Below are 13,384 nucleotides of genomic sequence, written 5' to 3' on the forward strand. Positions count from 1 at the left end.
GGAAAGGAATATCAGAGACGGAGAGCATGGAAAGGAACATCAGAGACAGAGAACACGGTCAGGAATATCAGAGACTGAGAACACGGTCAGGAATATTAGAGACTGAGAGAACGGAAATGAATATCAGTGATTGAGAACACGGTCAGGAATATCAGAGACTGAGAGCACGGAAAGGAATATCAGAGCCTGAGTGCAAGGAAAGGAATACCAGAGACTGAGAACACGAGCAGGAATATCACAGACTGGGAACACGAGCAGGAATATCAGTGACGGAGAACACGGTCATGAATATCTGAGACTGCGAACACGAGCAGGTATATCAGAGACTGAGAAAAGGGTCAGGACTATCAGAGACTGAGAGCACGGAAAGGAATATCAGAGACAGAGAACACGGTCAGGAATATCAGAGACTGAGAACACGGTCAGGAATATCAGAGACTGAGAACACGGTCAGGAATATCAGCGACTGAGAGCAAGGAAAGGAATATCAGAGACTGAGAACATGAGCATGAATATCTGAGACTCAGAGCACGGTCAGGAATAACAGAGACTGAGAACACGGAAAGGAATATCAGAGATTGAGAACACAAGCAGGAATATCAGAAACTAAGAACACGGTCAGGAATATCAGAGACTGAGAACATGGTCAGGAATATCAGAGACTGAGAGCACGTTCAGGAATATCAGAGACTGAGAACATTGTCATGAATATCAGAGACAGAGAGCATGGAAAGGAATATCAGAGTCAGAGAACACGGTCAGGAATATCAGAGACTGAGAGCACGTTCAGGAATATCAGAGACTGAGAGCACTGAAAGGAATATCTGAGTCTGAGAACACGGAAAGGAATATCAGAGACTGAGAACACAGTCAGGAATATCTGAGACTGAGAACACGGAACGGAATATCAGAGACTGAGAACATGGTCAGGAATATCAGAGACTGAGAGCAGGGTCAGACATATCAGAGACTGAGAACATAGTCAGGAATATCAGAGACTGAGAGCACGGTCAGGAATATCAGAGACTGAGAGCACGGAAAGGAATATCTGAGACTGAGAACACGGAAAGGAATATCTGAGACTGAGAACACGGAACGGAATATCAGAGACTGAGAACACGGTCAGGAATATCAGAGACTGAGAGCAGGGTCAGACATATCAGAGACTGAGAACATAGTCCGGGATATCAGAGACTGAGAGCACGGAAAGGAATATCAGAGACGGAGAGCACGGAAAGGAATATCACAGACAGTGAACATGGTCATGAATATCAGAGAGTGAGAGCACGGAAAGGAATATCAGAGGCTGAGAGCACGGAAAAGAATATCAGTGACTGAGAACACGGTCAGGAATATCAGAGACTGAGAACACGGAAAGGAATATCAGAGACTGAGAACATGTTCAGGCATATCAGAAACTGAGAGCAGGGTGAGTAATATCAGAGTCTGAGAACACGGTCCGGAATATCAGAGACTGTGAGCACAGAAAGGAATATCAGAGACGGAGCGCACGGAAAGGAATATCAGAGACTGAAACACGGTCAGGAATATCAGAGACTGAGAGAACGGAAAAGAATATCAGTGACGGAGAACGCGGTCAGGAATATCAGAGACTGAGAACACGGTCATGAATATCAGAGACTGAGAACACGGAAAGGAATATCAGAGACAGAGAACACGGTCAGGAATATCAGAGACTGAGAGCACGGTAAGGAATATCAGAGACTGAGAACATGGTGATGAATATCAGAGACTGTGAGCATGGAAAGGAATATCAGAGACAGAGAACACGGTCAGGAATATCAGAGGCTGAGAGCATGGAAAGGAATATCTGAGAATGAGAGCATGGTCAGGAATATCAGAGACTGAGAGCACGGTCAGGAATATCAGGAACCGAGAACACGGTCAAGAATATCTGAGACTGAGAGCACGGAAAGAAATATCAGAGACTCAGAGCACGGTAACGAATATCTGAGACTGAGAACACGGAAAGGAATATCAGAGACTTAGAACACGGTCAGGAATATCAGAGACTGAGAGCACGGAAAGGAATATCAGAGACTGAGAGAACGGAAAAGAACATCAGTGACTGAGAACACGGTCAGGAATATCAGCGACTGAGAGCATGGAAAGGAATATCAGAGTCAGAGAACACGGTCAGGAATATCAGAGACTGAGAGCACGTTCAGGAATATCTGAGACTGAGAGCACGGAAAGGAATATCAGTGACTGAGAACACTGTCAGGTATATCAGATACTGAGAGCAAGGAAAGTAATATCAGAGACTGAGAACACGAGCAGGAATATCAGAGACCCAGAGGTCGGTCAGGAATATCAGAGACTGAGAACACGGAAAGGAATATCAGAGACTGAGAACACGGTCAGGAATAGCAGAGACTGAGAGAACATTCAGGATTATCAGAGGCTGAGAGCACGGAAAGGAATATCTGAGAATGAGAGCACGGAAAGGAATATCAGAGACTGAGAACACGGTCAGGAATATCAGAGACTGAGAGCACGGTCAGGAATATCAGAGACTGAGAGCACGGAAAGGAATATCAGAGACGGAGAGCACGGAAAGGAATATCAGAGACGGAGAGCATGGAAAGGAACATCAGAGACAGAGAACACGGTCAGGAATATCAGAGACTGAGAACACGGTCAGGAATATTAGAGACTGAGAGAACGGAAATGAATATCAGTGATTGAGAACACGGTCAGGAATATCAGAGACTGAGAGCACGGAAAGGAATATCAGAGCCTGAGAGCAAGGAAAGGAATACCAGAGACTGAGAACACGAGCAGGAATATCACAGACTGGGAACACGAGCAGGAATATCAGTGACGGAGAACACGGTCATGAATATCTGAGACTGCGAACACGAGCAGGTATATCAGAGACTGAGAAAAGGGTCAGGACTATCAGAGACTGAGAGCACGGAAAGGAATATCAGAGACAGAGAACACGGTCAGGAATATCAGAGACTGAGAACACGGTCAGGAATATCAGAGACTGAGAGAACGGAAAAGAACATCAGTGACTGAGAACACGGTCAGGAATATCAGCGACTGAGAGCAAGGAAAGGAATATCAGAGACTGAGAACATGAGCATGAATATCTGAGACTCAGAGCACGGTCAGGAATAACAGAGACTGAGAACACGGAAAGGAATATCAGAGATTGAGAACACAAGCAGGAATATCAGAGACTAAGAACACGGTCAGGAATATCAGAGACTGAGAACATGGTCAGGAATATCAGAGACTGAGAGCACGTTCAGGAATATCAGAGACTGAGAACATTGTCATGAATATCAGAGACAGAGAGCATGGAAAGGAATATCAGAGTCAGAGAACACGGTCAGGAATATCAGAGACTGAGAGCACGTTCAGGAATATCAGCGACTGAGCGCAAGGAAAGGAATATCAGAGACAGAGAACATGGTCAGGAATATCAGAGACTGAGAACACGGTCAGGAATATCAGAGACTGAGAGAACGGAAAAGAATATCAGTGACTGAGAACACGGTCAGGAATATCAGCGACTGAGAGCAAGGAAAGGAATATCAGAGATTGAGAGCACGGAAAGGAATATCAGAGACGGAGAGCACGGAAAGGATCATCAGAGACAGAGAACACGGTCAGGAATATCAGAGACTGAGAACACGGTCAGGAATATTAGAGACTGAGAGAACGGAAATGAATATCAGTGATTGAGAACACGGTCAGGAATATCAGAGACTGAGAGCACGGAATGGAATATCAGAGCCTGAGAGCAAGGAAAGGAATACCAGAGACTGAGAACACGAGCAGGAATATCACAGACTGAGAACACGAGCAGGAATATCAGTGACGGAGAACACGGTCATGAATATCAGAGACTGCGAACACGAGCAGGTATATCAGAGACTGAGAAAAGGGTCAGGACTATCAGAGACTGAGTGCACGGAAAGGAATATCAGAGACAGAGAACACGGTCAGGAATATCAGAGACTGAGAACACGGTCAGGAATATCAGAGACTGAGAGAACGGAAAAGAACATCAGTGACTGAGAACACGGTCAGGAATATCAGCGACTGAGAGCAAGGAAAGGAATATCAGAGACTGAGAACATGAGCATGAATATCTGAGACTCAGAGCACGGTCAGGAATAACAGAGACTGAGAACACGGTCATGAATATCAGAGACTGTGGGCACGGAAAGGAATATCAGAGATTGAGAACACAAGCAGGAATATCAGAGACTAAGAACACGGTCAGGAATATCAGAGACTGAGAACATGGTCAGGAATATCAGAGACTGAGAGCACGTTCAGGAATATCAGAGACTGAGAACATTGTCATGAATATCAGAGACAGAGAGCATGGAAAGGAATATCAGAGTCAGAGAACACGGTCAGGAATATCAGAGACTGAGAGCACGTTCAGGATAATCTGAGACTGAGAGCACGGAAAGGAATATCAGTGACTGAGAACACTGTCAGGTATATCAGATACTGAGAGCAAGGAAAGTAATATCAGAGACTGAGAACACGAGCAGGAATATCAGAGACCCAGAGGTCGGTCAGGAATATCAGAGACTGAGAACACGGAAAGGAATATCAGAGACTGAGAACACGGTCAGGAATAGCAGAGACTGAGAGAACATTCAGGATTATCAGAGGCTGAGAGCACGGAAAGGAATATCTGAGAATGAGAGCACGGAAAGGAATATCAGAGACTGAGAACACGGTCAGGAATATCAGAGACTGAGAGCACGGTCAGGAATATCAGAGACTGAGAGCACGGAAAGGAATATCAGAGACGGAGAGCACGGAAAGGAATATCAGAGACGGAGAGCATGGAAAGGAACATCAGAGACAGAGAACACGGTCAGGAATATCAGAGACTGAGAACACGGTCAGGAATATTAGAGACTGAGAGAACGGAAATGAATATCAGTGATTGAGAACACGGTCAGGAATATCAGAGACTGAGAGCACGGAAAGGAATATCAGAGCCTGAGTGCAAGGAAAGGAATACCAGAGACTGAGAACACGAGCAGGAATATCACAGACTGGGAACACGAGCAGGAATATCAGTGACGGAGAACACGGTCATGAATATCTGAGACTGCGAACACGAGCAGGTATATCAGAGACTGAGAAAAGGGTCAGGACTATCAGAGACTGAGAGCACGGAAAGGAATATCAGAGACAGAGAACACGGTCAGGAATATCAGAGACTGAGAACACGGTCAGGAATATCAGAGACTGAGAACACGGTCAGGAATATCAGCGACTGAGAGCAAGGAAAGGAATATCAGAGACTGAGAACATGAGCATGAATATCTGAGACTCAGAGCACGGTCAGGAATAACAGAGACTGAGAACACGGAAAGGAATATCAGAGATTGAGAACACAAGCAGGAATATCAGAGACTAAGAACACGGTCAGGAATATCAGAGACTGAGAACATGGTCAGGAATATCAGAGACTGAGAGCACGTTCAGGAATATCAGAGACTGAGAACATTGTCATGAATATCAGAGACAGAGAGCATGGAAAGGAATATCAGAGTCAGAGAACACGGTCAGGAATATCAGAGACTGAGAGCACGTTCAGGAATATCAGAGACTGAGAGCACTGAAAGGAATATCTGAGTCTGAGAACACGGAAAGGAATATCAGAGACTGAGAACTCAGTCAGGAATATCTGAGACTGAGAACACGGAACGGAATATCAGAGACTGAGAACATGGTCAGGAATATCAGAGACTGAGAGCAGGGTCAGACATATCAGAGACTGAGAACATAGTCAGGAATATCAGAGACTGAGAGCACGGTCAGGAATATCAGAGACTGAGAGCACGGAAAGGAATATCTGAGACTGAGAACACGGAAAGGAATATCGGAGACTGAGAACACGGAACGGAATATCAGAGACTGAGAACACGGTCAGGAATATCAGAGACTGAGAGCAGGGTCAGACATATCAGAGACTGAGAACATAGTCCGGGATATCAGAGACTGAGAGCACGGAAAGGAATATCAGAGACGGAGAGCACGGAAAGGAATATCACAGACAGTGAACATGGTCATGAATATCAGAGAGTGAGAGCACGGAAAGGAATATCAGAGGCTGAGAGCACGGAAAAGAATATCAGTGACTGAGAACACGGTCAGGAATATCAGAGACTGAGAACACGGAAAGGAATATCAGAGACTGAGAACATGTTCAGGCATATCAGAAACTGAGAGCAGGGTGAGTAATATCAGAGTCTGAGAACACGGTCCGGAATATCAGAGACTGTGAGCACAGAAAGGAATATCAGAGACGGAGCGCACGGAAAGGAATATCAGAGACTGAAACACGGTCAGGAATATCAGAGACTGAGAGAACGGAAAAGAATATCAGTGACGGAGAACGCGGTCAGGAATATCAGAGACTGAGAACACGGTCATGAATATCAGAGACTGAGAACACGGAAAGGAATATCAGAGACAGAGAACACGGTCAGGAATATCAGAGACTGAGAGCACGGTAAGGAATATCAGAGACTGAGAACATGGTGATGAATATCAGAGACTGTGAGCATGGAAAGGAATATCAGAGACAGAGAACACGGTCAGGAATATCAGAGGCTGAGAGCATGGAAAGGAATATCTGAGAATGAGAGCATGGTCAGGAATATCAGAGACTGAGAGCACGGTCAGGAATATCAGGAACCGAGAACACGGTCAAGAATATCTGAGACTGAGAGCACGGAAAGAAATATCAGAGACTCAGAGCACGGTAACGAATATCTGAGACTGAGAACACGGAAAGGAATATCAGAGACTTAGAACACGGTCAGGAATATCAGAGACTGAGAGCACGGAAAGGAATATCAGAGACTGAGAACATGGAAAGGAATATCAGAGACTGAGAACACGGAAAGGAATATTAGACACTGACAACACGGTCAGGAATATCAGAGACTGAGATCACGGTCAGGAATATCAGAGACAGAGAGCACGGAAAGGAATATCAGAGACTGAGAGCACGGTCTGGAATATCAGAGACTGAGAACATGGACAGTAATATCAGAGACTGAGAGCACGGAAAGGAATATCAGAGACCGAGAGCACCGAAAGGAATATCGGAGACTGAGGAAACGGGCAGGACTATCAGACACTGAGAGCACGGTGAGGAATATCAGTGACTGAAAGCACGGAAAGGAATAGCCGACACAGAGAACATGGTCAGGAATATCAGAGACTGAGAACACGGATAGGAATATCAGAGACTAAGAACATGGTCAGGAATATCAGAGACTGAGAGCACGGTCAGAAATATCAGAGACAGAGAGCACGGAAAGGAATATCAGAGACTGAGGAAACGGGCAGGAATATCAGAGACTGAGAGCACGATGAGGAATATCAGTGACTGAGAGCACGGAAAGGAATATCAGATATTGAGGACACGGTTAGGAATATCAGAGACTGAGTGCACGGTCCGGAATATCCGACACTGAGAACACGGTCAGGAATATCAGAGACTGAGAACATGGTCAGGAATATCAGAGACTGAGAGCACAGTGAGGAATATCAGTGACTGAGAGCACGGTCTGGAAAATCAGAGACTGAGAAAACAGTTAGGAATATTAGTGACTGAGAGCATGGTCAGGAATATCAGATGCTGAGAACACGGTCAGGAATATCAGAGATTGAGAACACAAGCAGGAATATCAGTGACGGAGAACACGGTCAGGAATATCAGAGACTGAGAGCACGGTCAGGAATATCAGAGACTGAGAGCACGGAAATGAATGTCAGAGATTGAGAACATGGTGATGAATATCAGAGACTTTGAGCATGGAAAGGAATATCTGAGACTGAGAACACGGAAAGGAATATCATAGACTGAGAACACGGTCAGGAATATCAGAGACTGAGAGCACAGAAAGGAATATCAGAGACGGAGAGACGGAAAGGAATATCAGAGACAGAGAACACGGTCAGGAAAATCAGAGACTGAAAGCACGGTCAGGAATATCAGAGGCTGAGAGCACGGAACGGAATATCTGAGAATGAGAGCATGGTTAGGAATATCAGAGACTGAGAGCACGGTCAGGAATATCAGGAACTGAGAACACGGTCAGGAATATCAGAGTCTGAGAGCACGGAAAGGAATATCAGAGACTGAGAACATGGAAAGGAATATCAGAGACTGAGAACACGGAAAGGATTATGAGACACTAACAACATGGTCAGGAATATCAGAGACTGAGAGCACGGAAAGGAATATCAGAGACTGAGAACATGGATAGGAATAACAGAGACTGAGAACATGGACAGGAATATCAGAGACTGAGAACACGGTCAGGAATATCAGAGACTGAGAGCACGGTGAGGAATATCAGTGACTGAGAGCACGGAAAGGAATATTAGATACTGAGGACACGATCAGGAATATCAGAGACTGAGTGCACGGAAAGGAATATCAGATATTGAGGACACGGTTAGGAATATCAGAGACTGAGTACACGGTCCGGAATATCCGACACTGAGAACACGGTCAGGAATATCAGAGACTGAGAACACGGATAGGAATATCAGAGACTGAGAACATGGTCAGGAATATCAGAGACTGAGAGCACAGTGAGGAATATCAGTGACTGAGAGCACGGTCTGGAATATCAGAGACTGAGAAAACAGTTAGGAATATTAGTGACTGAGAGCATGGTCAGGAATATCAGATGCTGAGAACACGGTCAGGAATATCAGAGATTGAGAACACAAGCAGGAATATCAGTGACGGAGAACACGGTCAGGAATATCAGAGACTGAGAGCACGGTCAGGAATATCAGAGACTGAGAGCACGGAAAGGAATATCAGAGATTGAGAACACGGTCAGGAATATCAGAGACTGAGAGCATGGTAAGGAATATCAGAGACTGAGAACATGGTGATGAATATCAGAGACTGTGAGCATGGAAAGGAATATCAGAGACAGAGAACACGGTCAGGAATATCAGAGGCTGAGAGCACGGAAAGGAATATCTGAGAATGAGAACATGTCAGGAATATCAGAGACTGAAACACGGTCAGGAATATCAGAGACTGAGAGAACGGAAAAGAATATCAGTGACGGAGAACGCGGTCAGGAATATCAGAGACTGAGAACACGGTCATGAATATCAGAGACTGAGAACACGGAAAGGAATATCAGAGACAGAGAACACGGTCAGGAATATCAGAGACTGAGAGCACGGTAAGGAATATCAGAGACTGAGAACATGGTGATGAATATCAGAGACTGTGAGCATGGAAAGGAATATCAGAGACAGAGAACACGGTCAGGAATATCAGAGGCTGAGAGCACGGAAAGGAATATCTGAGAATGAGAGCATGGTCAGGAATATCAGAGACTGAGAGCACGGTCAGGAATATCAGGAACCGAGAACACGGTCAAGAATATCTGAGACTGAGAGCACGGAAAGGAATATCAGAGACTCAGAGCACGGTAACGAATATCTGAGACTGAGAACACGGAAAGGAATATCAGAGACTTAGAACACGGTCAGGAATATCAGAGACTGAGAGCACGGAAAGGAATATCAGAGACTGAGAACATGGAAAGGAATATCAGAGACTGAGAACACGGAAAGGAATATTAGACACTGACAACACGGTCAGGAATATCAGAGACTGAGATCACGGTCAGGAATATCAGAGACAGAGAGCACGGAAAGGAATATCAGAGACTGAGAGCACGGTCTGGAATATCAGAGACTGAGAACATGGACAGTAATATCAGAGACTGAGAGCACGGTGAGGAATATCAGTGACTGAGAGCACGGAAAGGAATATCAGATACTGAGGACACGATCAGGAATATCAGAGACTGAGTGCACGGAAAGGAATATCAGAGACTGAGAACACGGTCAGGAATATCAGAGACAGAGAACATGGTAAGGAACATCAGAGACTGAGAGCACAGTCAGGAATATCAGAGACAAAGAGAACGGAAACGAATATCAGAGACTGAGGAAACGGGCAGGTATATCAGAGACTGAGAGCACGATGAGGAATATCAGTGACTGAGAGCACGGAAAGGAATATCAGATATTGAGGACACGGTTAGGAATATCAGAGACTGAGTGCACGGTCCGGAATATCCGACACTGAGAACACGGTCAGGAATATCAGAGACTGAGAACACGGATAGGAATATCAGAGACTGAGAACATGGTCAGGAATATCAGAGACTGAGAGCACAGTGAGGAATATCAGTGACTGAGAGCACGGTCTGGAAAATCAGAGACTGAGAAAACAGTTAGGAATATTAGTGACTGAGAGCATGGTCAGGAATATCAGATGCTGAGAACACGGTCAGGAATATCAGAGATTGAGAACACAAGCAGGAATATCAGTGACGGAGAACACGGTCAGGAATATCAGAGACTGAGAGCACGGTCAGGAATATCAGAGACTGAGAGCACGGAAAGGAATATCAGAGATTGAGAACACGGTCAGGAATATCAGAGACTGAGAGCACGGTAAGGAATATCAGAGACTGAGAACATGGTGATGAATATCAGAGACTGTGAGCATGGAAAGGAATATCAGAGACAGAGAACACGGTCAGGAATATCAGAGGCTGAGAGCACGGAAAGGAATATCTGAGAATGAGAACATGTCAGGAATATCAGAGACTGAAACACGGTCAGGAATATCAGAGACTGAGAGAACGGAAAAGAATATCAGTGACGGAGAACGCGGTCAGGAATATCAGAGACTGAGAACACGGTCATGAATATCAGAGACTGAGAACACGGAAAGGAATATCAGAGACAGAGAACACGGTCAGGAATATCAGAGACTGAGAGCACGGTAAGGAATATCAGAGACTGAGAACATGGTGATGAATATCAGAGACTGTGAGCATGGAAAGGAATATCAGAGACAGAGAACACGGTCAGGAATATCAGAGGCTGAGAGCACGGAAAGGAATATCTGAGAATGAGAGCATGGTCAGGAATATCAGAGACTGAGAGCACGGTCAGGAATATCAGGAACCGAGAACACGGTCAAGAATATCTGAGACTGAGAGCACGGAAAGGAATATCAGAGACTCAGAGCACGGTAACGAATATCTGAGACTGAGAACACGGAAAGGAATATAAGAGACTTAGAACACGGTCAGGAATATCAGAGACTGAGAGCACGGAAAGGAATATCAGAGACTGAGAACATGGAAAGGAATATCAGAGACTGAGAACACGGAAAGGAATATTAGACACTGACAACACGGTCAGGAATATCAGAGACTGAGATCACGGTCAGGAATATCAGAGACAGAGAGCACGGAAAGGAATATCAGAGACTGAGAGCACGGTCTGGAATATCAGAGACTGAGAACATGGACAGTAATATCAGAGACTGAGAGCACGGAAAGGAATATCAGAGACCGAGAGCACCGAAAGGAATATCGGAGACTGAGGAAACGGGCAGGACTATCAGACACTGAGAGCACGGTGAGGAATATCAGTGACTGAAAGGACGGAAAGGAATAGCCGACACAGAGAACATGGTCAGGAATATCAGAGACTGAGAACACGGATAGGAATATCAGAGACTAAGAACATGGTCAGGAATATCAGAGACTGAGAGCACGGTCAGGAATATCAGAGACAGAGAGCACGGAAACGAATATCAGAGACTGAGGAAACGGGCAGGTATATCAGAGACTGAGAGCACGATGAGGAATATCAGTGACTGAGAGCACGGAAAGGAATATCAGATATTGAGGACACGGTTAGGAATATCAGAGACTGAGTGCACGGTCCGGAATATCCGACACTGAGAACACGGTCAGGAATATCAGAGACTGAGAACACGGATAGGAATATCAGAGACTGAGAACATGGTCAGGAATATCAGAGACTGAGAGCACAGTGAGGAATATCAGTGACTGAGAGCACGGTCTGGAAAATCAGAGACTGAGAAAACAGTTAGGAATATTAGTGACTGAGAGCATGGTCAGGAATATCAGATGCTGAGAACACGGTCAGGAATATCAGAGATTGAGAACACAAGCAGGAATATCAGTGACGGAGAACACGGTCAGGAATATCAGAGACTGAGAGCACGGTCAGGAATATCAGAGACTGAGAGCACGGAAAGGAATATCAGAGATTGAGAACATGGTGATGAATATCAGAGACTTTGAGCATGGAAAGGAATATCAGAGACAGAGAACACGGTCAAGAATATCAGAGACTCAGAGCACGGAAACGAATATCTGAGACTGAGAACACGGAAAGGAATATCATAGACTGAGAACACGGTCAGGAATATCAGAGACTGAGAGCACAGAAAGGAATATCAGAGACGGAGAGACGGAAAGGAATATCAGAGACAGAGAACACGGTCAGGAATATCAGAGGCTGAGAGCACGGAAAGGAATATCTGAGAATGAGAGCATGGTCAGGAATATCAGAGACTGAGAGCACGGTCAGGAATATCAGGAACTGAGAACACGGTCAGGAATATCTGAGACTGAGAACACGGAAAGGAATATCAGAGACTTAGAACACGGTCAGGAATATCAGAGACTGAAAGCACGGAAAGGAATATCAGAGACTGAGAACATGGAAAGGAATATCAGAGACTGAGAACACGGAAAGGAATATTAGACACTGGGATCACGGTCAGGAATATCAGAGACATAGAGCACGGAAAGGAATATCAGAGACTGAGAGCACGGTCTGGAATATCAGAGACTGAGAACATGGACAGTAATATCAGAGACTGAGAGCACGGAAAGGAATATCGGAGACCGAGAGCACCGAAAGGAATATCGGAGACTGAGGAAACGGGCAGGACTATCAGAGACTGAGAGCACGGTGAGGAATATCAGTGACTGAAAGCACGGAAAGGAATAGCCGACACAGAGAACATGGTCAGGAATATCAGAGACTGAGAACACGGATAGGAATATCAGAGACTAAGAACATGGTCAGGAATATCAGAGACTGAGAGCACGGTCAGGAATATCAGAGACAGAGAGCACGGAAAGGAATATCAGAGACTGAGGAAACGGGCAGGAATATCAGAGACTGAGAGCACGATGAGGAATATCAGTGACTGAGAGCACGGAAAGGAATATCAGATATTGAGGACACGGTTAGGAATATCAGAGACTGAGTGCACGGTCCGGAATATCCGACACTGAGAACACGGTCAGGAATATCAGAGACTGAGAACACGGATAGGAATATCAGAGACTGAGAACATGGTCAGGAATATCAGAGACTGAGAGCACAGTGAGGAATATCAGTGACTGAGAGCACGGTCTGGAAAATCAGAGACTGAGAAAACAGTTAGGAATATTAGTGACTGAGAGCATGGTCAGGA

Source organism: Chiloscyllium plagiosum, unplaced genomic scaffold, assembly GCF_037043375.1.
Source record: "Chiloscyllium plagiosum isolate Xiang-an unplaced genomic scaffold, Cpla_swu_hap1 HiC_scaffold_14, whole genome shotgun sequence".
Lineage (NCBI taxonomy): Eukaryota > Metazoa > Chordata > Chondrichthyes > Orectolobiformes > Hemiscylliidae > Chiloscyllium > Chiloscyllium plagiosum.